The sequence below is a fragment of the Ammodytes marinus genome (assembly GCF_949987685.1).
Source record: "Ammodytes marinus genome assembly, chromosome: 20".
NCBI classification, from domain to species: domain Eukaryota; kingdom Metazoa; phylum Chordata; class Actinopteri; order Uranoscopiformes; family Ammodytidae; genus Ammodytes; species Ammodytes marinus.
In genome coordinates, this window is record NC_137224.1 from 4,208,351 (window position 1) to 4,216,275 (window position 7,925).

Consider the following 7,925-nt stretch of genomic DNA (forward strand, 5'->3'; position numbering starts at 1 on the left):
TTTAAAACCACAGGCTTTCATGAAAGAGCTGTTTGTGTTCAATCTATAAACAAACCAAATAAAAAACCTTAAATCTGTCAAATAATATTGCAACTGGGAAAACTACACAACTATTTCCAACACTGTTTGGAATTACAACACTGAATTGGGTAAATTAACAAATGAGATTTGAAATTTTGAGAAAAAAAAGTCACCTTATCTTTAACCTTATTTCACCTTTTGAATACTCTGGAAAACACAGAGGCCAAGCCAAGCAGTCACATGGGCTCGCTTGGTGGAAGAAACTCAAAACCGAACACCTTCAGTGTCCAAGAACATGTGATGAGAGACACACAAACACACTCAGGCAGAGAAAGAGCACAGATACACCTTTACACAAAATGCAAAGCTCGAGAATGTGTGCGTTTTACACTGTCTACGAAAAATGTGAGGACACGTGTCAAAGGAGAATTCGGCACAGAGGCGATCCACCTTGAATGTTGACTCAAAAACAGTTTAAAACTAATGATGCAATAAAAACAAAACACTCTGAGAACTTGATAACACCACCTGATGATCCACATCCATGTTGAAATCTGCACTAGGACTACTGCTAGACCCATCCTGTTACATAAGAGCCACACAGATGGACTGTTGACAAGGTCTAATATGAACCCCAGTGTCCACCGTCTTTCTCCTGTGTCCATAGCTAGTCTGACTGTCTCTGCGGTCCCACACCATAGTATTGATCAGTACCAGAGAAAGGGTCTGGTAACAAGCATCCACAGCATCACAGTGATCTTGCCCATCTGCCATGAAGACATTAGCTAAAAATAAGACTTTATCCCTGAGGGAGGAGGGGACATAGTGGGGATTGAGAAGGTCCACACACTGGACATTACAACCATCATGTGCCAGCTAGGGACAGACAAAGGACCAGTTGTGATGTGCTGGTGCACAGTTTTTCCTTGTCATATTGTAGATACTGGAGCATAATAGTGTAGTAAAACACCAGCTCGCCACTATGTGTTAGGGTGCATGCAGTTTCACAACACAAACAGCTACACGCTTTCTCACCCTTCAAAACACTGTTGAGAAGCCATAAATCTACCAAACACGAATGTATCTACCTAAGCTCAATTACAGGTTCATCTCTATATTTAGAACAAAGACATCTTTGAATTGAATTTCTTCAGCGCTGCAACTAATAAATCTGAGATAAAGAAGTAACTCTCTTCTTTTACAACCATGTTTTTCTACTTTATAATTTAAATGAAAACTGCACTACAACCAAGTTCTCGGTAGAAAAACTGTGCAAGTCAAGTTCGACCATAGTCCAAATTAGAAAGAGGGAAAATGAAACCATTACACAAAATAGTAGGCCATAACTAAGTATAACTCTGCTATTTTAAAACCAGGTATTTGCCTAATTAGTCCATTTCATCCAGAGTAATTGAGGCATGAAAATAAAACAGGCTTAAAATATCACAAAAAAAGTGTAAATAATCATATGAAGGCAATTGAAACCGTTCAACTTGCAGCCTGAAGGGGGAAACTTATATTCTCAGGTTCAGGCCAGGAAGTTCACCTTTAAAGATTCAACGAGTCATTGAAAACAACAAAAAAGCACGTGGCGCGGTTTACCTTGCACGGTACAGCAAATATTTCCACAGAATCCGAGAACCTTGAGAAAGAAGAAAAAAAAATCAGGTCTTCCGTGCAGCCTTACACCCTGGACGTAATTCTCCCCTTCTGGCAGCCGGCGCGGGGCTGCAGGACAGCTGTTGCTGACGCGCTGGTGGTGCCCTGCAGTGAAACCGGAGCAGTCGCTCCAGGTACGACCGGATCAGATCAGACCTTTGACACGTCTGCAGCAGGAACTGTGGACCTCTGTTCCTGCACAGCTGGTCACTCCTGCCCACGTTTCATCCATAGATAGTGGTTTCATCATGCCTATAAGAAGCATTTATTAACTTTGTGATATAAAGTTAAAGTCTGTGTTTGGGAGCTGAGGAAAAAGCTCCAGAGGATCTCAGTGATTTATCTCACCTAAAAAGGGTTTCATTCAGCTCATCCGCCTGCAACATCTGCTATACAAACAATTTCAATTAAATGTAAAAAAAAAAAAATTAAAATAGAAGTTAGGGAAACTCAAGTCAGTCAAAATGTTAATTGAAAAGTCTGAAAACTTTCTGAAAAGTTGTGAATTAGTTCCTTGTGTGTTTGATGATATCTGATAAACAAAACGAGAAGATAGCTTTATATAACTATAATTTATGCTTACTACAAACTTCTTTCTACAACTATTAAAAGAAACACACCCTAAAAGCCCGACACTAGGATATACATAAAAGTATAAATGAATTGTTTAATTTACCCCCAAGTTTGTTGCTGAAACAGCCACCAGAGGGCAGCTATATTGACTTTCAATTTTCTATATAGGTGTTTTATCTAAACTTATACTGTGTTTTTCTGATGGTAACCTTTGAACTCTTGGTAAGGAGAAAAATACATATTAATTAATTTTTTTAATTAATTTTTGTTTTATCATATTTGATCTAATAGCCTCTGTATTTTCAGTGGCGTGTGAAGGACTTATTGGGCGAATCTTCCTGTCGATGCAAAGGCTATATTTGGCCGAAAGGTGTGTAGTATGATTATACAAGGAAAATGATACGTAATTATGAATGTTAACTGGGTGTCATCTGTTTCTTGGAAGTTGAGCCTGCTGCAATTTCCCCCACCTTCTCCTCTCCCATGTCAGCAAACTGTCACAGTTTCAGGAAAGGCTGCATGTCAAAGTACATAAAATATTGACTATCAAAAGGTATGAAAGTGAAATGTTCAATCGATTATTTGTAAAACTTAAATATAGTGTATGTGGCGGTCTTTTTCAGAGTTTTCAACTGGGAGCGTATAAAGGGGGCTACAACAGCACTTTGTCTTGCACTCCAGTATCGTTTAATATAAAATATAAATAGATAGATATATAGGAGAAATTCTAAATAAAATACACAGTACAAGCTTCCTTAATTAACCAATTTGAATTAATGTTTTACTTTTGAACATTGATCGGTTGAATTCCTTTCAGCACAGCTTCTTCTTCATGATACATTTAGTAATTTAGAACATCATTAGGCCAAACATTAGATTACATCATGTTATATAGTGTAGTTTTATGTTGCATAGAATTTATGTTGGCTATAGGCTCAGATAGCTGAACATTTTATTAGATAGATAGATAGATAGATAGATAGATAGATAGATAGATAGATAGATAGATAGATAGATAGATAGAGCATACTTTATTATAGTAGCCTATATTAATATCATTATAATAGTAGGCTACTAGTAATAGTTGTTACTAGGAACCAGGATACAATTATTCAGGGGAGTAGTATTGGCGTGACACCGTTACCATGGAGACATAAACGCTACATCCGGACGCTCAGTAAAGTACGTTTGTTTTGGTAACTTTCTTGACCTTAATTTGTTCCATTTAACTAACGATAGAACTTAAACACAATAACAAAACAACCATTTAAATATTAGCTTACTTTTAACGTCCAGAAGGGCAGGTGGGAGTTGTTTTCGGTAGCGTATATCAGCTAATTTCTCAGTTTCATATCGTCGACCGAGTTAATTGAGGTTGTCTTTGAATTGTTCACGCAGGAATATAAAGCAACATGGACTCTGAGTATTTGAGGAGACACTTGGGGACGTGTTTGGCGGACGGGCTGGCTGAAGTGGCAGAGCAGCGGCCAATGAACCCGATCCTGTATCTCGCTCACTGGCTTCACAAATACAACGAGAGGGTTGAATACGAAGCGGAGGTGAGCTGCAGTTTGGCTGCACTGCCAGCAGGGGGAGACATTACACAACACAGTGTTTAAATGCGAGGTTCACCAGAGAAAGGAGCCAACACTAGTTTTCTATGCATATTTATGACTTCAATTAGCCAATATGCAATAATATTACAATGTTAATTAAATTGTACAGTGTCTACTTAGTTGTTGTTTACTTTATTATAGGTCGCTAAAGTATAAATCTTAAAGTATCTTGTAAATGCGGGGCTTTAGATTTTTTTTTTTAAATATTGATATTAGAGAACACACGCCCTGTGAAACACTGTTTTCTAAATGGCTACTGCTAAAGTTACTTCTTCTCATACCTCTGCTGCCAGAACAACAACAACTACTACTACTACGGCTAAGCCAAAGCCCTGATCTTCAAATAGGTTTTGAGGACTGTGGTAAAGGATGACACAGACTTTGACCGTTTAAGCTGCTTCGGCTGATTTCTAGAAAGCTACAAAGCTAATTATAGCAGCGACAACAAAGAAACAGCCACCTTTCACCTTCGGCTTAGATTCAGAAACACATGCCTGGAAATCTGTAGCTGCCTCACGCTCATGAGGAATACATATTCAGGGGGAAAATGCCTACGTGTTAAGTTATTTGTTAGAAGGCCATTCTTGTTGCGATATCTCATGAAAGCTCTGAGGGATTGTCATAAAACATTGCACAAATGTCCACTCCAATTCAAGGATGAACTGATTAGATTTTGGAGGTCAAAGGTCAATGTCACTGTGTCCTCACAAATGCAGTATCTCAAGAACACTTTGTTGGATTTTGGTCAAATTTGGTACGAAGTCACACTTGGAGTCAAATAAATAAACCTGCCAGGCTGACGTTCTAGTTTTTGTAAAGCTACAGGTAGGTATTAAAAGTGCTGACAGAAGATGTAGTAGGCAGGCTCGGCCACGGTCAAAAGCTTTGTTGTTTTACCACTTTTCTATTTGCAGAAAAAGGCCAATTTGGCGCTCCTGGAGCAAGAGCGGGCGAAAGTCGGAGAAGTGGCGCAGCCCCAGAAAAATCGGAACGAGCGAAAGGTCAGTGAGGGTTTGGAAAAGACTAATAAATGTATGTGGTCGTTTGTCAAAATTCACGCTCTCAGTTAAAGACCCTGACTACACAGTTACAGAGTTAACGTGACTGAAACCCCATTGACTTTCATACATCATCCTTTTAACCCAGTTTCTTTGTTCTTTTGGAGGGACTGACATTTTCTTTTCTTTATAGTTTGAACCTTTTTTGACGTGTTTAGTTATTTTCATATACAGTTTTGCTACAATGAATCCTGGAAGGTGATTGATTATCTATTTCAGTAGTTCTGATAAGTTCATTTAGGTGGGAGGTTCAAAGAAGTACATTCACTCCAACTACATATGCTCCGATTGGAGTACAATTACAAGAGTAATCCACCATATCAACATCTTTGAGAAGGTGCCTACAGGGTCTGATGCAGCCACGCCAGCTACAACCGGAGCTGAGGAGGACAACAAACCCGTTACAGAAGAGAAAACAAATACACCGGATCCAGCAAACCATCAGGACGCAGACAAACAACAAACTGAAGCTCAGGAAAATGAAACTGAACCGGAGCCTGCGGAGGTGATACATTGAGTAGATCTCAAGTCTGTGTGCTTCTGGTGGTGGACCTGCCTCCTTTTCCAATCACTTATCTGGTTTTCTGTTATCTTTGATTTGATTGATGACAGAGGACTAGAGTACTTTGCTAATTCTAATGCATGACGAGCCTCATGTGGTGTGATTTCTAAATTGGTTTTAAAGGAGATGTGTGTGTGTCTGCCAGTTGAAGGTTACAGATAACGTGAGCCGTCCGGAATCCCCCGAAACAAAACCATTGGAGGCCGCAAGCAGCTCTCCACTCCCAGAGGCGAGCAGCTCTGAGGTCCAAGATGACTCGATTGAAACGCCGAATGCCGAAAAAACCGAAGTGGAGTCGAAGAGCGATCAAGTCTACGAAAAAACAGAGGCGGAGACAAGAGAGGATCATGTGGAAGAGAACACAGGAGTCACCAATCAGACAGAAGTCGACCAAGACAAAGATAAGGTGATGAGACCCTTTTTGTGGCCAAATTACATCAAATCCAATCCGACTGTGTTTATTAAAGGTGCTGTAAGCGGAATGGTTCTTTTAGCTAACTTCCTGTCAGTTACTGCAGTTAGCAGTCCCCTTGCTCGTCCCTACGTCACCACATTAATGCACTGCGGTCTTCAAGCAGCAAGTTATCTAGCATCGTCTCAGATCCATAAGTGTTTTAAAACATGATAAAAACCATCAAAACAGACATTGGGAAGGATTTTTACCTGCTCCGCCATTGTAGGCGCATACACATTCACCTATCTGTTGCTCTTGCGTGCACCGGCAGTGAAACCATGGAGTGTATATACTATATATGAGTGAGACGCGTGTCGGTTTGTAGAGTTCTCTCTTCTGATTAGATAAAAATTTTGGGATACTACAATAAGTTTATTTGCTGGTTACATGCAAAGCAGCTGACTGAGAGATCGGCTTTATGAAACGCGCACTTTATGTAAGTGATCACTGTATGAATAAAGAACGATTTTACACTTATATTAACATAAATAAACCGCTTACTTCACCTTTAAGCACATTAGAAAACAACAGAGTTGAGCCAAAGTGCTGCACAGTCAAGAAGCCAAAAATAGTCACAATAACAGAACACACATTATATATTTAAAAGAAAATAGAGAGATAAAAAAGAATTTAAAATAACAGGTAATGATTACACAGAAAGAGACAATAATATACACAAATAAAAACACTCTCATGCCGGGTTAAAAGCCGAATGCCATTTGATAGTTCCAGTGATAGTATTTACTTTGTGGAAAAACTTTTGTGTGTATGTTTTATTGTGATGCTAAAATGGTTAAATTACTATTTCTATTCTATCTCACAACTGCAGGTGGTCGATGAAGCTGCCACTACCGAATCCGATCAGTCTGAAGAAATATTAAAAACAGACAAAACTGAAGAGCTACATGACAAACAAAGCCCTCGTTCCCCCGTACCTCAACACGACACAGAGAAGGTGATGCTGCTCAAACACACACATGTTGGTTGCCGTGACTTCAGATTGAGGATGCAAGTCAAGAGATGCAGGACAAAGAGCCAGGAAAGATGAACAGAGTAGTGACGAAGATTTAAAGGCAAAAGTCAGATGAACTTTACAGACAAAATGACGACAGGACAGGAGGCAGCTGAGACGAGTAGGAACACATGGCATTTTCAGAGAAGACAAGGAAATACATAAGAGTCAGGCTGAGCAAAGGCAGGTCTGCTAAACAATCTATTAACTTTCTACATCACTATATTTCAATTCAGGTTGACGAAGATGAAACTGGTAAGTTAGAGTCTTCCTCAGCTTCACAGGATGAAGGTCCCAGACCAGAGGAGATATTGTCTACTGAAGAGCCGATGACGGAAACTGAACAGGAGACACAGAATTCAGACTCTCCACCTCTTCTTCAGGACCAGGAAAAGGTGCCTGAATATTTCTCTTATACTATCAACAAAGATTGAGGACACAAGAGATGCAGGACACAGAGCCAGGATAGATGGACAGAGTAGTGACCAAGATTTAAAGGAAAAGCAAATTAACTTTACAGGCCAGGTGACGACAGGACAGGAGGAACGAGAAAACTACAGATTAAAACGTGTAGGAAAACACCATGTTCAGGGAAGAAAATAAAAATACATAGGAGTCAGGCAGAGCAAAGACAGGTCTGCTAACCAATGTATTAATTCTCTACATCACACCATTTCAATTCAGGTTGATGAAGATGAAACTGGTAAATTGGAGTCTTCCTCAGCTTCACAGGATGAAGGTCCCAAACCAGAGGAGATATTGTCTACTGAAGAGCCGATGACGGAAACTGAACAGGAGACACAGAAATCAGACTCTCCACCTCTTCTTCAGAACCAGGAAAAGGTGCCTGAATATTTCTCTTATACTACCAACAAAGATTGAGGACACAAGAGATGCAGGACAAAGAGCCAGGATAGATGGACAGAGTAGTGACCAAGATTTAAAGGCAAAGTGAGATACACTTACAGGC